This window comes from Denticeps clupeoides, unplaced genomic scaffold (genome assembly GCF_900700375.1).
Source record: "Denticeps clupeoides unplaced genomic scaffold, fDenClu1.1, whole genome shotgun sequence".
Taxonomy (NCBI): domain Eukaryota; kingdom Metazoa; phylum Chordata; class Actinopteri; order Clupeiformes; family Denticipitidae; genus Denticeps; species Denticeps clupeoides.
In genome coordinates this window covers 1-16,364 of record NW_021629957.1, presented here as the reverse complement: position 1 = coordinate 16,364, position 16,364 = coordinate 1, and the positions used below count along the sequence as shown (strand labels likewise).

At 39.1% G+C, this 16,364-nt stretch overlaps 14 pseudogenes; all 14 read right to left on the bottom strand.

The window, feature by feature from the left end:
- Window positions 1-3,340: 3,340 nt before the first annotated feature.
- LOC114778334 (uncharacterized) lies at window positions 3,341-3,459 on the bottom strand (annotated as a pseudogene).
- Window positions 3,460-4,174: 715 nt separating this feature from the next.
- LOC114778338 (uncharacterized) lies at window positions 4,175-4,293 on the bottom strand (annotated as a pseudogene).
- Window positions 4,294-5,650: 1,357 nt separating this feature from the next.
- Window positions 5,651-5,769, bottom strand: LOC114778337 (uncharacterized; annotated as a pseudogene).
- A 160-nt stretch (window positions 5,770-5,929) lies between these two features.
- On the bottom strand, window positions 5,930-6,048 carry LOC114778353 (uncharacterized; annotated as a pseudogene).
- Window positions 6,049-7,404: 1,356 nt separating this feature from the next.
- LOC114778352 (uncharacterized) lies at window positions 7,405-7,523 on the bottom strand (annotated as a pseudogene).
- Window positions 7,524-8,594: 1,071 nt separating this feature from the next.
- On the bottom strand, window positions 8,595-8,713 carry LOC114778347 (uncharacterized; annotated as a pseudogene).
- A 159-nt stretch (window positions 8,714-8,872) lies between these two features.
- Window positions 8,873-8,991, bottom strand: LOC114778351 (uncharacterized; annotated as a pseudogene).
- A 2,468-nt stretch (window positions 8,992-11,459) lies between these two features.
- Window positions 11,460-11,578, bottom strand: LOC114778346 (uncharacterized; annotated as a pseudogene).
- Window positions 11,579-12,016: 438 nt separating this feature from the next.
- LOC114778350 (uncharacterized) lies at window positions 12,017-12,135 on the bottom strand (annotated as a pseudogene).
- Window positions 12,136-13,207: 1,072 nt separating this feature from the next.
- LOC114778336 (uncharacterized) lies at window positions 13,208-13,326 on the bottom strand (annotated as a pseudogene).
- A 160-nt stretch (window positions 13,327-13,486) lies between these two features.
- Window positions 13,487-13,605, bottom strand: LOC114778349 (uncharacterized; annotated as a pseudogene).
- A 1,074-nt stretch (window positions 13,606-14,679) lies between these two features.
- On the bottom strand, window positions 14,680-14,798 carry LOC114778335 (uncharacterized; annotated as a pseudogene).
- Window positions 14,799-14,957: 159 nt separating this feature from the next.
- LOC114778348 (uncharacterized) lies at window positions 14,958-15,076 on the bottom strand (annotated as a pseudogene).
- A 1,071-nt stretch (window positions 15,077-16,147) lies between these two features.
- LOC114778365 (uncharacterized) lies at window positions 16,148-16,266 on the bottom strand (annotated as a pseudogene).
- Between the last annotated feature and the right edge of the window lie 98 nt (window positions 16,267-16,364).

The window sequence follows — 16,364 nt, the reverse complement described above, 5'->3', positions numbered from 1 at the left end:
GATGTGAACGGCGTGATCAATGTACTCATCCAAGCTCCTAGTGGGCATTCCTATCATATGTTTATCTACCCAACTGCGCACACAGTCTTTTGATCCATTATGCAAAGCATTTTTTAATTGCTGATGGTACACCCCCCCATCAGCCCCGTCATCTCTAAGACCGCTATGCAGTTTAAAAACAGCTTCCATTCTTAGTTTATAATCCTCAAACTTCTCATTCTCCTCTTGTTTAACTCTCCCAATTTCAGTGTAATTTGCTCTCTTTCTGTACCTTTCCCGTATTCTTCCCAATAAGTCATTTGTTTTATTTCTCAATTCTGTGTCATCGTGTTTTAGAAGGTCTCCTGTAACCCTTAAAGGAGACCAGTTACCTTTTACATGGTGCCAATCGTGTCCCATTGCTTGCATATATATCTGCTGTACCTCTCTCCCATTTAAGTGATAAGAATGTCTTATTCCTTCCATATCTTCTTCGAATTTTTGCATATCCTCCTTATAGGAAGTGACGCCCTCCACCACTCTTTTTATATCGTCCTGCGTCCAGGTCCGATATACCAAGAGGGTTGTAGACTGTTCACCTGAGTCCACATTAGGGTTGGCCACCTCTATAAGGGGATATTGATTTGCTTCAGTTACTGCCAATTTTTGCGGTTCGGAGGAATTGTCAAACACTTCACCCCATTTTTTAGACCAATTTTGTACTTTCCCCCGAGATCTAGTATTTGGTGTGGGAGTGCTACAGTTAGGGTCATAAGCAGGGGGATTTTCCAATTTGTCTAAATTAGGATATATATGTGGGATTGCAGGAGCAGAGGGAAGGTGCGGCAAATTCATCGCCCCTTCTGCTTCTGCTCCTTCTTTATAAGCTTCGCTCACCCCTCCCTTACGGCTCCCTCTGATTACTGACTCATCGTCCTCCGTGCGATGAAACAGAATGGTGTTATCAGTTTTTTCAACAGTGAATCCCCCCTCCTCCTTGCTCCAGCCTGCCTGCCTTTTCTCTCTCCCTCTTCTCTTTTCCCAGCTATTTTAATCCAATGCATTAAAGCTTCAACCCCTTCTTTCTTCATTTGCTTTTCCTTATTCTTACATCCCAGTTTAATGGCTCCCAGTAACTCTATTAAACTTTTTACCCTCAGTTGCCCGTCGAATTTATATTTCGTTATCCATTTATTTAACGGTTCGACGTAAGCCTTATTTACTTGCTCTACATACTTCCAGTCCTTACATTTTAGTTTCTCTTTTGGTTGAGGTTTACTGGACCCCTTACCCATTTTTAAGTAAAATTTCGACCAGTGTGTACGTCGTACCTAGGGTAACCTAAGACACTGGTAACTGATCACAGGACAGTGTATAAAAATTCCTCTCGTGGTGTTTTCCACTTCGACCCCAAATGCTTTGGGGTGGGAAAAACCTTGCGTTTGCTTCCACGAGAGGCCACTGTTTACCCCCTGTGAGTTTTATATGGAGTGTCAATCAAGTGACTTTCACTCCCTCTCATTCACACATTCACACCTGCGCGCACGCTCATACACCTGTATGAGTATTATTGAACGTTCTTTTTACAAGCAGAGGAGTCCGCTTCCCCACAGAATTTAACTGCCACCCGGCAGAGGAGTCTGTACCTCCCCACGGAACTTAAAAACTGCCCTTTTACCTGCCAGAGTCTAGAATACCCAGGGTTTTGCTTAAGTAACCTCTTGTTACCCCAGTTACCTCTTGTAACTTCTTATTATGTAACCTCTTGTTACCAAATCATTCATACCATTTTAAATAAGAGTCAACTTACCCCGTGTCTTCTCTCAATTTCAGGATCCCGTTCAACCTACGGATCCCAGCCGACAGTCGGTTTCTCCCAGTCCCAAAAAGGGTCTTTATGACCGTGGCCACGGTTTTCCTGGTGATTTTCCGCTCCGTCTGCTGGTGATCTTTCGGTATCTTGGGATCCGGCTCGAAGGACCAATTAAATGTTAGGTTTATCTGTCAGTATAACATTTACTAAACAAAGAGAAGAAAGACACAAAGCATTTGAGTCCGTTTTACTTGCAAGGAGAGCGAATGGAAGTCACGCCTTACAACAGGCTTCCAAAAGCTCTGGCGTCCTTCATCGCATCTCCTTCTTTTATTTGGTAGGTTCATTAGGGTTCACATAAAATCACACCATATTAGTTAATAATTGTGTATTACACGTAGTCTTATGCATTGATCTTTTGGTCGAGTCATGGTGACATGGTGACACGTTCATCTTCGTCTGTAGATTCTTCAGGTGATTGGACTCTGGTTCATCATGGTCTGCTTGTTGTTGGTCCTCAGGTCGCGGTCATGCAGTCCTGCAAACTTAAAACCTTTGCTTTGAGGTTTGTTAATGATTAAGAGTTGTCAGTAATATTCCAAGGATTAATACATATTCGTGCTTAAAGGATATGAATAAAAGAAGTAATTACATGATAACATATATACATTTTTCCAACAGCCATGTAAATACTTTTATTTTAAAAGTTTTTCAATAGTTAAAGCTTACAGCACCTGGTATTCCCAGGTAGTCTCCCATCCAAGTACTAACCAGGATCAAGCCTTCTTAGATAAGACAAGATTGGGCATTCTTCAGCTGGTTTGTCCGTACACAAACTCTGCTTGAAAATCTTGAACTTTAAACCAAAGGGGCTTAAACACATATCAAAGAGTGAAAACTCCCGCTTTACTGTCAAATTATGATGGAAAAAGGCAAAAAAGTTAACAAAGCCATGTAAATACTTTCATTTTAAAAGTTTTTCAATAGTTAAAGCTTACAGCACCTGGTATTCCCAGGTAGTCTCCCATCCAAGTACTAACCAGGCCCAAGCCTTCTTAGCTTCTGAGATAAGACAACATTGGGCATTCTTCAGCTGGTTTGTCCATACACAAACTCTGCTTGAAAATCTTGAACTTTAAACCAAAAGGGCTTAAACACATATCAAAGAGTGAAAACTCCCGCTTTACTGTCAAATTATGATGGAAAAAAGGCAAAAAAGTTAACAAGGCCATGTAAATACTTTCATTTTAAAAGTTTTTCAATAGTTAAAGCTTACAGCACCTGGTATTCCCAGGTAGTCTCCCATCCAAGTACTAACCAGGCCCAAGCCTTCTTAGCTTCTGAGATCAGACAACATTGGGCATTCTTCAGCTGGTTTGTCTGTACACAAACTCTGCTTGAAAACCTTGAACTTTAAACCAAAAGGGCTTTGATAACATTATAATGTGCGAAAACTCCCGCTTTACTGTCAAATTATGATGGAGAAAAGGCAAAAAAGCTAACAAAGCCATGTAAATACTTTTATTTTAAAAGTTTTTCAATAGTTAAAGCTTACAGCACCTGGTATTCCCAGGTAGTCTCCCATCCAAGTACTAACCAGGCCCAGGCCTTCTTAGCTTCTGAGATCAGACAAGATTGGGCAATCTTCAGCTGGCATGTCTGTAAGCAAACTCTGCTTGAAAATCTTGGACTTTAAACAAAAGGGCTTTGAAAACATTATAAAGTGCGAAAACTCCCGCTTTACTGTCAAATTATGATGGAGAAAAGGCAAAAAAGCTAACAAAGCCATGTAAATACTTTTATTTTAAAAGTTTTTCAATAGTTAAAGCTTACAGCACCTGGTATTCCCAGGTAGTCTCCCATCCAAGTACTAACCAGGATCAAGCCTTCTTAGCTTCTGAGATAAGACAAGATTGGGCATTCTTCAGCTGGTTTGTCCGTACACAAACTCTGCTTGAAAATCTTGAACTTTAAACCAAAGGGGCTTAAACACATATCAAAGAGTGAAAACTCCCGCTTTACTGTCAAATTATGATGGAAAAAGGCAAAAAAGTTAACAAAGCCATGTAAATACTTTCATTTTAAAAGTTTTTCAATAGTTAAAGCTTACAGCACCTGGTATTCCCAGGTAGTCTCCCATCCAAGTACTAACCAGGCCCAAGCCTTCTTAGCTTCTGAGATAAGACAACATTGGGCATTCTTCAGCTGGTTTGTCCGTACACAAACTCTGCTTGAAAATCTTGAACTTTAAACCAAAAGGGCTTAAACACATATCAAAGAGTGAAAACTCCCGCTTTACTGTCAAATTATGATGGAAAAAAAGGCAAAAAAGCTAACAAAGCCATGTAAATACTTTCATTTTAAAAGTTTTTCAATAGTTAAAGCTTACAGCACCTGGTATTCCCAGGTAGTCTCCCATCCAAGTACTAACCAGGCCCAAGCCTTCTTAGCTTCTGAGATCAGACAAGATTGGGCATTCTTCAGCTGGTTTGTCCGTACACAAACTCTGCTTGAAAATCTTGAACTTTAAACCAAAAGGGCTTGAACACATATCAAAGAGTTAAAACTCCCGCTTTACTGTCAAATTATGATGGAGAAAAGGCAAAAAGTTGGAGTGGTAAGCTTTTATTTGCAATACAACAAATAAAGTGCACACCTTCTAGAGGCAATGCAATACTGGGTCGATGAATGGAGCGGATGGAGCAGGCCCTATTGCCGACTCCCTGTTCTAAAAATCCGCTTAATATGACATATCAGATATTAAACTGACATCAGGGTGCGTAGCACCTGAAGGCCGAGGGCTGGAAAACCCCACCTAATCGATTCAGCTCCAAGCCTGTGAATGATCGTTGTAGAGCACACACAGACAAAGAAACCTGAAGAGAAGTTAAAAAAAAAAAAAAAAAAAAAAAAGAAAAAAGGCGGGAAAACATATCAAAGAAAGAAAATACCCCTTAACTTACTTTAAAAAAAGTTAACAAAGTGATGTAAATACTTTCATTTTAAAAGTTTTCAATAGTTAAAGCTTACTGCACCTGGCATTCCTACGTAGTCTCCCATCCAAGTACTAACCAGGCCCAGGCCTTCTTAGCTTCTGAGATCAGACAAGATTGGGCAATCTTCAGCTGGCATGTCTGTAAGCAAACTCTGCTTGAAAATCTTGGACTTTAAACAAAAGGGCTTTGAAAACATTATAAAGTGCGAAAACTCCCGCTTTACTGTCAAATTATGATGGAGAAAAGGCAAAAAAGCTAACAAAGCCATGTAAATACTTTTATTTTAAAAGTTTTTCAATAGTTAAAGCTTACAGCACCTGGTATTCCCAGGTAGTCTCCCATCCAAGTACTAACCAGGCCCAAGCCTTCTTAGCTTCTGAGATAAGACAAGATTGGGCATTCTTCAGCTGGTTTGTCCGTACACAAACTCTGCTTGAAAATCTTGAACTTTAAACCAAAGGGGCTTAAACACATATCAAAGAGTGAAAACTCCCGCTTTACTGTCAAATTATGATGGAGAAAAGGCAAAAAAGCTAACAAAGCCATGTAAATACTTTATTTTAAAAGTTTTTCAATAGTTAAAGCTTACAGCACCTGGTATTCCCAGGTAGTCTCCCATCCAAGTACTAACCAGGCCCAAGCCTTCTTAGCTTCTGAGATCAGACAACATTGGGCATTCTTCAGCTGGTTTGTCTGTACACAAACTCTGCTTGAAAATCTTGAACTTTAAACCAAAAGGGCTTTGATAACATTATAATGTGCGAAAACTCCCGCTTTACTGTCAAATTATGATGGAGAAAAGGCAAAAAAAGCTAACAAAGCCATGTAAATACTTTCATTTTAAAAGTTTTTCAATAGTTAAAGCTTACAGCACCTGGTATTCCCAGGTAGTCTCCCATCCAAGTACTAACCAGGCCCAAGCCTTCTTAGCTTCTGAGATCAGACAAGATTGGGCATTCTTCAGCTGGTTTGTCCGTACACAAACTCTGCTTGAAAATCTTGAACTTTAAACCAAAGGGGCTTAAACACATATCAAAGAGTGAAAACTCCCGCTTTACTGTCAAATTATGATGGAGAAAAGGCAAAAAAAGCTAACAAAGCCATGTAAATACTTTCATTTTAAAAGTTTTTCAATAGTTAAAGCTTACAGCACCTGGTATTCCCAGGTAGTCTCCCATCCAAGTACTAACCAGGCCCAAGCCTTCTTAGCTTCTGAGATCAGACAAGATTGGGCATTCTTCAGCTGGTTTGTCCATACACAAACTCTGCTTGAAAATCTTGAACTTTAAACCAAAAGGGCTTGAACACATATCAAAGAGTTAAAACTCCCGCTTTACTGTCAAATTATGATGGAGAAAAGGCAAAAAGTTGGAGTGGTAAGCTTTTATTTGCAATACAACAAATAAAGTGCACACCTTCTAGAGGCAATGCAATACTGGGTCGATGAATGGAGCGGATGGAGCAGGCCCTATTGCCGACTCCCTGTTCTAAAAATCCGCTTAATATGACATATCAGATATTAAACTGACATCAGGGTGCGTAGCACCTGAAGGCCGAGGGCTGGAAAACCCCACCTAATCGATTCAGCTCCAAGCCTGTGAATGATCGTTGTAGAGCACACACAGACAAAGAAACCTGAAGAGAAGTTAAAAAAAAAAAAAAAAAAAAAAAAAAAAAAGGCGGGAAAACATATCAAAGAAAGAAAATACCCCTTAACTTACTTTAAAAAAAAGTTAACAAAGTGATGTAAATACTTTCATTTTAAAAGTTTTCAATAGTTAAAGCTTACTGCACCTGGCATTCCTACGTAGTCTCCCATCCAAGTACTAACCAGGCCCAGGCCTTCTTAGCTTCTGAGATCAGACAAGATTGGGCAATCTTCAGCTGGCATGTCTGTAAGCAAACTCTGCTTGAAAATCTTGGACTTTAAACAAAAGGGCTTTGAAAACATTATAAAGTGCGAAAACTCCCGCTTTACTGTCAAATTATGATGGAGAAAAGGCAAAAAAGCTAACAAAGCCATGTAAATACTTTTATTTTAAAAGTTTTTCAATAGTTAAAGCTTACAGCACCTGGTATTCCCAGGTAGTCTCCCATCCAAGTACTAACCAGGCCCAAGCCTTCTTAGCTTCTGAGATAAGACAAGATTGGGCATTCTTCAGCTGGTTTGTCCGTACACAAACTCTGCTTGAAAATCTTGAACTTTAAACCAAAGGGGCTTTGATAACATTATAATGTGCGAAAACTCCCGCTTTACTGTCAAATTATGATGGAGAAAAGGCAAAAAAAGCTAACAAAGCCATGTAAATACTTTTATTTTAAAAGTTTTTCAATAGTTAAAGCTTACAGCACCTGGTATTCCCAGGTAGTCTCCCATCCAAGTACTAACCAGGCCCAAGCCTTCTTAGCTTCTGAGATCAGACAAGATTGGGCATTCTTCAGCTGGTTGTCTGTACACAAACTCTGCTTGAAAATCTTGAACTTTAAACCAAAGGGCTTGAAAACATTATAAAGTGCGAAAACTCCCGCTTTACTGTCAAATTATGATGGAGAAAAGGCAAAAAAGCTAACAAAGCCATGTAAATACTTTCATTTTAAAAGTTTTTCAATAGTTAAAGCTTACAGCACCTGGTATTCCCAGGTAGTCTCCCATCCAAGTACTAACCAGGCCCAAGCCTTCTTAGCTTCTGAGATCAGACAAGATTGGGCATTCTTCAGCTGGTTTGTCCATACACAAACTCTGCTTGAAAATCTTGAACTTTAAACCAAAGGGCTTGAACACATATCAAAGAGTGAAAACTCCCGCTTTACTGTCAAATTATGATGGAGAAAAGGCAAAAAGTTGGAGTGGTAAGCTTTTATTTGCAATACAACAAATAAAGTGCACACCTTCTAGAGGCAATGCAATACTGGGTCGATGAATGGAGCGGATGGAGCAGGCCCTATTGCCGACTCCCTGTTCTAAAAATCCGCTTAATATGACATATCAGATATTAAACTGACATCAGGGTGCGTAGCACCTGAAGGCCGAGGGCTGGAAAACCCCACCTAATCGATTCAGCTCCAAGCCTGTGAATGATCGTTGTAGAGCACACACAGACAAAGAAACCTGAAGAGAAGTTAAAAAAAAAAAAAAAAAAGAAAAAAGGCGGGAAAACATATCAAAGAAAGAAAATACCCCTTAACTTACTTTAAAAAAAGTTAACAAAGTGATGTAAATACTTTCATTTTAAAAGTTTTCAATAGTTAAAGCTTACTGCACCTGGCATTCCTACGTAGTCTCCCATCCAAGTACTAACCAGGCCCAGGCCTTCTTAGCTTCTGAGATCAGACAAGATTGGGCAATCTTCAGCTGGCATGTCTGTAAGCAAACTCTGCTTGAAAATCTTGGACTTTAAACAAAAGGGCTTTGAAAACATTATAAAGTGCGAAAACTCCCGCTTTACTGTCAAATTATGATGGAGAAAAGGCAAAAAAGCTAACAAAGCCATGTAAATACTTTTATTTTAAAAGTTTTTCAATAGTTAAAGCTTACAGCACCTGGTATTCCCAGGTAGTCTCCCATCCAAGTACTAACCAGGCCCAAGCCTTCTTAGCTTCTGAGATAAGACAAGATTGGGCATTCTTCAGCTGGTTTGTCCGTACACAAACTCTGCTTGAAAATCTTGAACTTTAAACCAAAGGGGCTTAAACACATATCAAAGAGTGAAAACTCCCGCTTTACTGTCAAATTATGATGGAGAAAAGGCAAAAAAGCTAACAAAGCCATGTAAATACTTTCATTTTAAAAGTTTTTCAATAGTTAAAGCTTACAGCACCTGGTATTCCCAGGTAGTCTCCCATCCAAGTACTAACCAGGCCCAAGCCTTCTTAGCTTCTGAGATCAGACAAGATTGGGCATTCTTCAGCTGGTTTGTCTGTACACAAACTCTGCTTGAAAATCTTGAACTTTAAACCAAAAGGGCTTTGAAACATTATAAAGTGCGAAAACTCCCGCTTTACTGTCAAATTATGATGGAGAAAAGGCAAAAAAGCTAACAAAGCCATGTAAATACTTTCATTTTAAAAGTTTTTCAATAGTTAAAGCTTACAGCACCTGGTATTCCCAGGTAGTCTCCCATCCAAGTACTAACCAGGCCCAAGCCTTCTTAGCTTCTGAGATCAGACAAGATTGGGCATTCTTCAGCTGGTTTGTCCATACACAAACTCTGCTTGAAAATCTTGAACTTTAAACCAAAAGGGCTTGAACACATATCAAAGAGTTAAAACTCCCGCTTTACTGTCAAATTATGATGGAGAAAAGGCAAAAAGTTGGAGTGGTAAGCTTTTATTTGCAATACAACAAATAAAGTGCACACCTTCTAGAGGCAATGCAATACTGGGTCGATGAATGGAGCGGATGGAGCAGGCCCTATTGCCGACTCCCTGTTCTAAAAATCCGCTTAATATGACATATCAGATATTAAACTGACATCAGGGTGCGTAGCACCTGAAGGCCGAGGGCTGGAAAACCCCACCTAATCGATTCAGCTCCAAGCCTGTGAATGATCGTTGTAGAGCACACACAGACAAAGAAACCTGAAGAGAAGTTAAAAAAAAAAAAAAAAAAAGAAAAAAGGCGGGAAAACATATCAAAGAAAGAAAATACCCCTTAACTTACTTTAAAAAAAAGTTAACAAAGTGATGTAAATACTTTCATTTTAAAAGTTTTCAATAGTTAAAGCTTACTGCACCTGGCATTCCTACGTAGTCTCCCATCCAAGTACTAACCAGGCCCAGGCCTTCTTAGCTTCTGAGATCAGACAAGATTGGGCAATCTTCAGCTGGCATGTCTGTAAGCAAACTCTGCTTGAAAATCTTGGACTTTAAACAAAAGGGCTTTGAAAACATTATAAAGTGCGAAAACTCCCGCTTTACTGTCAAATTATGATGGAGAAAAGGCAAAAAAGCTAACAAAGCCATGTAAATACTTTTATTTTAAAAGTTTTTCAATAGTTAAAGCTTACAGCACCTGGTATTCCCAGGTAGTCTCCCATCCAAGTACTAACCAGGCCCAAGCCTTCTTAGCTTCTGAGATAAGACAAGATTGGGCATTCTTCAGCTGGTTTGTCCGTACACAAACTCTGCTTGAAAATCTTGAACTTTAAACCAAAGGGGCTTAAACACATATCAAAGAGTGAAAACTCCCGCTTTACTGTCAAATTATGATGGAGAAAAGGCAAAAAAGCTAACAAAGCCATGTAAATACTTTTATTTTAAAAGTTTTTCAATAGTTAAAGCTTACAGCACCTGGTATTCCCAGGTAGTCTCCCATCCAAGTACTAACCAGGCCCAAGCCTTCTTAGCTTCTGAGATCAGACAACATTGGGCATTCTTCAGCTGGTTTGTCTGTACACAAACTCTGCTTGAAAATCTTGAACTTTAAACCAAAAGGGCTTTGATAACATTATAATGTGCGAAAACTCCCGCTTTACTGTCAAATTATGATGGAGAAAAGGCAAAAAAGCTAACAAAGCCATGTAAATACTTTTATTTTAAAAGTTTTTCAATAGTTAAAGCTTACAGCACCTGGTATTCCCAGGTAGTCTCCCATCCAAGTACTAACCAGGCCAAGCCTTCTTAGCTTCTGAGATCAGACAAGATTGGGCATTCTTCAGCTGGTTTGTCCGTACACAAACTCTGCTTGAAAATCTTGAACTTTAAACCAAAGGGCTTTGAAACACATATCAAGAGTGCGAAAACTCCCGCTTTACTGTCAAATTATGATGGAGAAAAGGCAAAAAAGCTAACAAAGCCATGTAAATACTTTCATTTTAAAAGTTTTTCAATAGTTAAAGCTTACAGCACCTGGTATTCCCAGGTAGTCTCCCATCCAAGTACTAACCAGGCCCAAGCCTTCTTAGCTTCTGAGATCAGACAAGATTGGGCATTCTTCAGCTGGTTTGTCCTTACACAAACTCTGCTTGAAAATCTTGAACTTTAAACCAAAAGGGCTTTGAAACATATCAAAGTGCGAAAACTCCCGCTTTACTGTCAAATTATGATGGAGAAAAAGGCAAAAAAGCTAACAAAGCCATGTAAATACTTTCATTTTAAAAGTTTTTCAATAGTTAAAGCTTACAGCACCTGGTATTCCCAGGTAGTCTCCCATCCAAGTACTAACCAGGCCCAAGCCTTCTTAGCTTCTGAGATCAGACAAGATTGGGCATCTTCAGCTGGTTTGTCCGTACACAAACTCTGCTTGAAAATCTTGAACTTTAAACCAAAGGGCTTTGAAAACATATCAAGAGTGCGAAAACTCCCGCTTTACTGTCAAATTATGATGGAGAAAAGGCAAAAAAGCTAACAAAGCCATGTAAATACTTTTATTTTAAAAGTTTTTCAATAGTTAAAGCTTACAGCACCTGGTATTCCCAGGTAGTCTCCCATCCAAGTACTAACCAGGCCCAAGCCTTCTTAGCTTCTGAGATAAGACAAGATTGGGCATTCTTCAGCTGGTTTGTCCGTACACAAACTCTGCTTGAAAATCTTGAACTTTAAACCAAAAGGGCTTTGAACACATATCAAAGTGCGAAAACTCCCGCTTTACTGTCAAATTATGATGGAGAAAAGGCAAAAAAGCTAACAAAGCCATGTAAATACTTTTATTTTAAAAGTTTTTCAATAGTTAAAGCTTACAGCACCTGGTATTCCCAGGTAGTCTCCCATCCAAGTACTAACCAGGCCCAAGCCTTCTTAGCTTCTGAGATCAGACAAGATTGGGCATTCTTCAGCTGGTTTGTCTGTACACAAACTCTGCTTGAAAATCTTGAACTTTAAACCAAAAGGGCTTTGAAAACATTATAAAGTGCGAAAACTCCCGCTTTACTGTCAAATTATGATGGAGAAAAGGCAAAAAAGCTAACAAAGCCATGTAAATACTTTCATTTTAAAAGTTTTTCAATAGTTAAAGCTTACAGCACCTGGTATTCCCAGGTAGTCTCCCATCCAAGTACTAACCAGGCTCAAGCCTTCTTAGCTTCTGAGATCAGACAAGATTGGGCATTCTTCAGCTGGTTTGTCCGTACACAAACTCTGCTTGAAAATCTTGAACTTTAAACCAAAGGGGCTTAAACACATATCAAAGAGTGAAAACTCCCGCTTTACTGTCAAATTATGATGGAGAAAAGGCAAAAAAGCTAACAAAGCCATGTAAATACTTTCATTTTAAAAGTTTTTCAATAGTTAAAGCTTACAGCACCTGGTATTCCCAGGTAGTCTCCCATCCAAGTACTAACCAGGCCCAAGCCTTCTTAGCTTCTGAGATCAGACAAGATTGGGCATTCTTCAGCTGGTTTGTCCATACACAAACTCTGCTTGAAAATCTTGAACTTTAAACCAAAAGGGCTTGAACACATATCAAAGAGTTAAAACTCCCGCTTTACTGTCAAATTATGATGGAGAAAAGGCAAAAAGTTGGAGTGGTAAGCTTTTATTTGCAATACAACAAATAAAGTGCACACCTTCTAGAGGCAATGCAATACTGGGTCGATGAATGGAGCGGATGGAGCAGGCCCTATTGCCGACTCCCTGTTCTAAAAATCCGCTTAATATGACATATCAGATATTAAACTGACATCAGGGTGCGTAGCACCTGAAGGCCGAGGGCTGGAAAACCCCACCTAATCGATTCAGCTCCAAGCCTGTGAATGATCGTTGTAGAGCACACACAGACAAAGAAACCTGAAGAGAAGTTAAAAAAAAAAAAAAAAAAGAAAAAGGCGGGAAAACATATCAAAGAAAGAAAATACCCCTTAACTTACTTTAAAAAAAGTTAACAAAGTGATGTAAATACTTTCATTTTAAAAGTTTTCAATAGTTAAAGCTTACTGCACCTGGCATTCCTACGTAGTCTCCCATCCAAGTACTAACCAGGCCCAGGCCTTCTTAGCTTCTGAGATCAGACAAGATTGGGCAATCTTCAGCTGGCATGTCTGTAAGCAAACTCTGCTTGAAAATCTTGGACTTTAAACAAAAGGGCTTTGAAAACATTATAAAGTGCGAAAACTCCCGCTTTACTGTCAAATTATGATGGAGAAAAGGCAAAAAAGCTAACAAAGCCATGTAAATACTTTTATTTTAAAAGTTTTTCAATAGTTAAAGCTTACAGCACCTGGTATTCCCAGGTAGTCTCCCATCCAAGTACTAACCAGGCCCAAGCCTTCTTAGCTTCTGAGATAAGACAAGATTGGGCATTCTTCAGCTGGTTTGTCCGTACACAAACTCTGCTTGAAAATCTTGAACTTTAAACCAAAGGGGCTTAAACACATATCAAAGAGTGAAAACTCCCGCTTTACTGTCAAATTATGATGGAGAAAAAGGCAAAAAAGCTAACAAAGCCATGTAAATACTTTCATTTTAAAAGTTTTTCAATAGTTAAAGCTTACAGCACCTGGTATTCCCAGGTAGTCTCCCATCCAAGTACTAACCAGGCCCAAGCCTTCTTAGCTTCTGAGATCAGACAAGATTGGGCATTCTTCAGCTGGTTTGTCCGTACACAAACTCTGCTTGAAAATCTTGAACTTTAAACCAAAGGGGCTTGAACACATATCAAAGAGTGAAAACTCCCGCTTTACTGTCAAATTATGATGCAGAAAAGGCAAAAAAAGCTAACAAAGCCATGTAAATACTTTCATTTTAAAAGTTTTTCAATAGTTAAAGCTTACAGCACCTGGTATTCCCAGGTAGTCTCCCATCCAAGTACTAACCAGGCCCAAGCCTTCTTAGCTTCTGAGATCAGACAAGATTGGGCATTCTTCAGCTGGTTTGTCCATACACAAACTCTGCTTGAAAATCTTGAACTTTAAACCAAAAGGGCTTGAACACATATCAAAGAGTTAAAACTCCCGCTTTACTGTCAAATTATGATGGAGAAAAGGCAAAAAGTTGGAGTGGTAAGCTTTTATTTGCAATACAACAAATAAAGTGCACACCTTCTAGAGGCAATGCAATACTGGGTCGATGAATGGAGCGGATGGAGCAGGCCCTATTGCCGACTCCCTGTTCTAAAAATCCGCTTAATATGACATATCAGATATTAAACTGACATCAGGGTGCGTAGCACCTGAAGGCCGAGGGCTGGAAAACCCCACCTAATCGATTCAGCTCCAAGCCTGTGAATGATCGTTGTAGAGCACACACAGACAAAGAAACCTGAAGAGAAGTTAAAAAAAAAAAAAAAAAAAGAAAAAAGGCGGGAAAACATATCAAAGAAAGAAAATACCCCTTAACTTACTTTAAAAAAAGTTAACAAAGTGATGTAAATACTTTCATTTTAAAAGTTTTCAATAGTTAAAGCTTACTGCACCTGGCATTCCTACGTAGTCTCCCATCCAAGTACTAACCAGGCCCAGGCCTTCTTAGCTTCTGAGATCAGACAAGATTGGGCAATCTTCAGCTGGCATGTCTGTAAGCAAACTCTGCTTGAAAATCTTGGACTTTAAACAAAAGGGCTTTGAAAACATTATAAAGTGCGAAAACTCCCGCTTTACTGTCAAATTATGATGGAGAAAAGGCAAAAAAGCTAACAAAGCCATGTAAATACTTTTATTTTAAAAGTTTTTCAATAGTTAAAGCTTACAGCACCTGGTATTCCCAGGTAGTCTCCCATCCAAGTACTAACCAGGCCCAAGCCTTCTTAGCTTCTGAGATAAGACAAGATTGGGCATTCTTCAGCTGGTTTGTCCGTACACAAACTCTGCTTGAAAATCTTGAACTTTAAACCAAAGGGGCTTAAACACATATCAAAGAGTGAAAACTCCCGCTTTACTGTCAAATTATGATGGAGAAAAGGCAAAAAAAGCTAACAAAGCCATGTAAATACTTTCATTTTAAAAGTTTTTCAATAGTTAAAGCTTACAGCACCTGGTATTCCCAGGTAGTCTCCCATCCAAGTACTAACCAGGCCCAAGCCTTCTTAGCTTCTGAGATCAGACAAGATTGGGCATTCTTCAGCTGGTTTGTCCGTACACAAACTCTGCTTGAAAATCTTGAACTTTAAACCAAAGGGGCTTGAACACATATCAAAGAGTGAAAACTCCCGCTTTACTGTCAAATTATGATGGAGAAAAGGCAAAAAAGCTAACAAAGCCATGTAAATACTTTCATTTTAAAAGTTTTTCAATAGTTAAAGCTTACAGCACCTGGTATTCCCAGGTAGTCTCCCATCCAAGTACTAACCAGGCCCAAGCCTTCTTAGCTTCTGAGATCAGACAAGATTGGGCATTCTTCAGCTGGTTTGTCCATACACAAACTCTGCTTGAAAATCTTGAACTTTAAACCAAAAGGGCTTGAACACATATCAAAGAGTTAAAACTCCCGCTTTACTGTCAAATTATGATGGAGAAAAGGCAAAAAGTTGGAGTGGTAAGCTTTTATTTGCAATACAACAAATAAAGTGCACACCTTCTAGAGGCAATGCAATACTGGGTCGATGAATGGAGCGGATGGAGCAGGCCCTATTGCCGACTCCCTGTTCTAAAAATCCGCTTAATATGACATATCAGATATTAAACTGACATCAGGGTGCGTAGCACCTGAAGGCCGAGGGCTGGAAAACCCCACCTAATCGATTCAGCTCCAAGCCTGTGAATGATCGTTGTAGAGCACACACAGACAAAGAAACCTGAAGAGAAGTTAAAAAAAAAAAAAAAAAAGAAAAAAGGCGGGAAAACATATCAAAGAAAGAAAATACCCCTTAACTTACTTTAAAAAAAGTTAACAAAGTGATGTAAATACTTTCATTTTAAAAGTTTTCAATAGTTAAAGCTTACTGCACCTGGCATTCCTACGTAGTCTCCCATCCAAGTACTAACCAGGCCCAGGCCTTCTTAGCTTCTGAGATCAGACAAGATTGGGCAATCTTCAGCTGGCATGTCTGTAAGCAAACTCTGCTTGAAAATCTTGGACTTTAAACAAAAGGGCTTTGAAAACATTATAAAGTGCGAAAACTCCCGCTTTACTGTCAAATTATGATGGAGAAAAGGCAAAAAAGCTAACAAAGCCATGTAAATACTTTTATTTTAAAAGTTTTTCAATAGTTAAAGCTTACAGCACCTGGTATTCCCAGGTAGTCTCCCATCCAAGTACTAACCAGGCCCAAGCCTTCTTAGCTTCTGAGATAAGACAACGATTGGGCATTCTTCAGCTGGTTTGTCCGTACACAAACTCTGCTTGAAAATCTTGAACTTTAAACCAAAGGGGCTTAAACACATATCAAGAGTGAAAACTCCCGCTTTACTGTCAAATTATGATGGAAAAAGGCAAAAAAGTTAACAAAGCCATGTAAATACTTTCATTTTAAAAGTTTTTCAATAGTTAAAGCTTACAGCACCTGGTATTCCCAGGTAGTCTCCCATCCAAGTACTAACCAGGCCCAAGCCTTCTTAGCTTCTGAGATCAGACAAGATTGGGCATTCTTCAGCTGGTTTGTCCGTACACAAACTCTGCTTGAAAATCTTGAACTTTAAACCAAAGGGGCTTGAACACATATCAAAGAGTGAAAACTCCCGCTTTACTGGTCAAATTATGATGCAGAA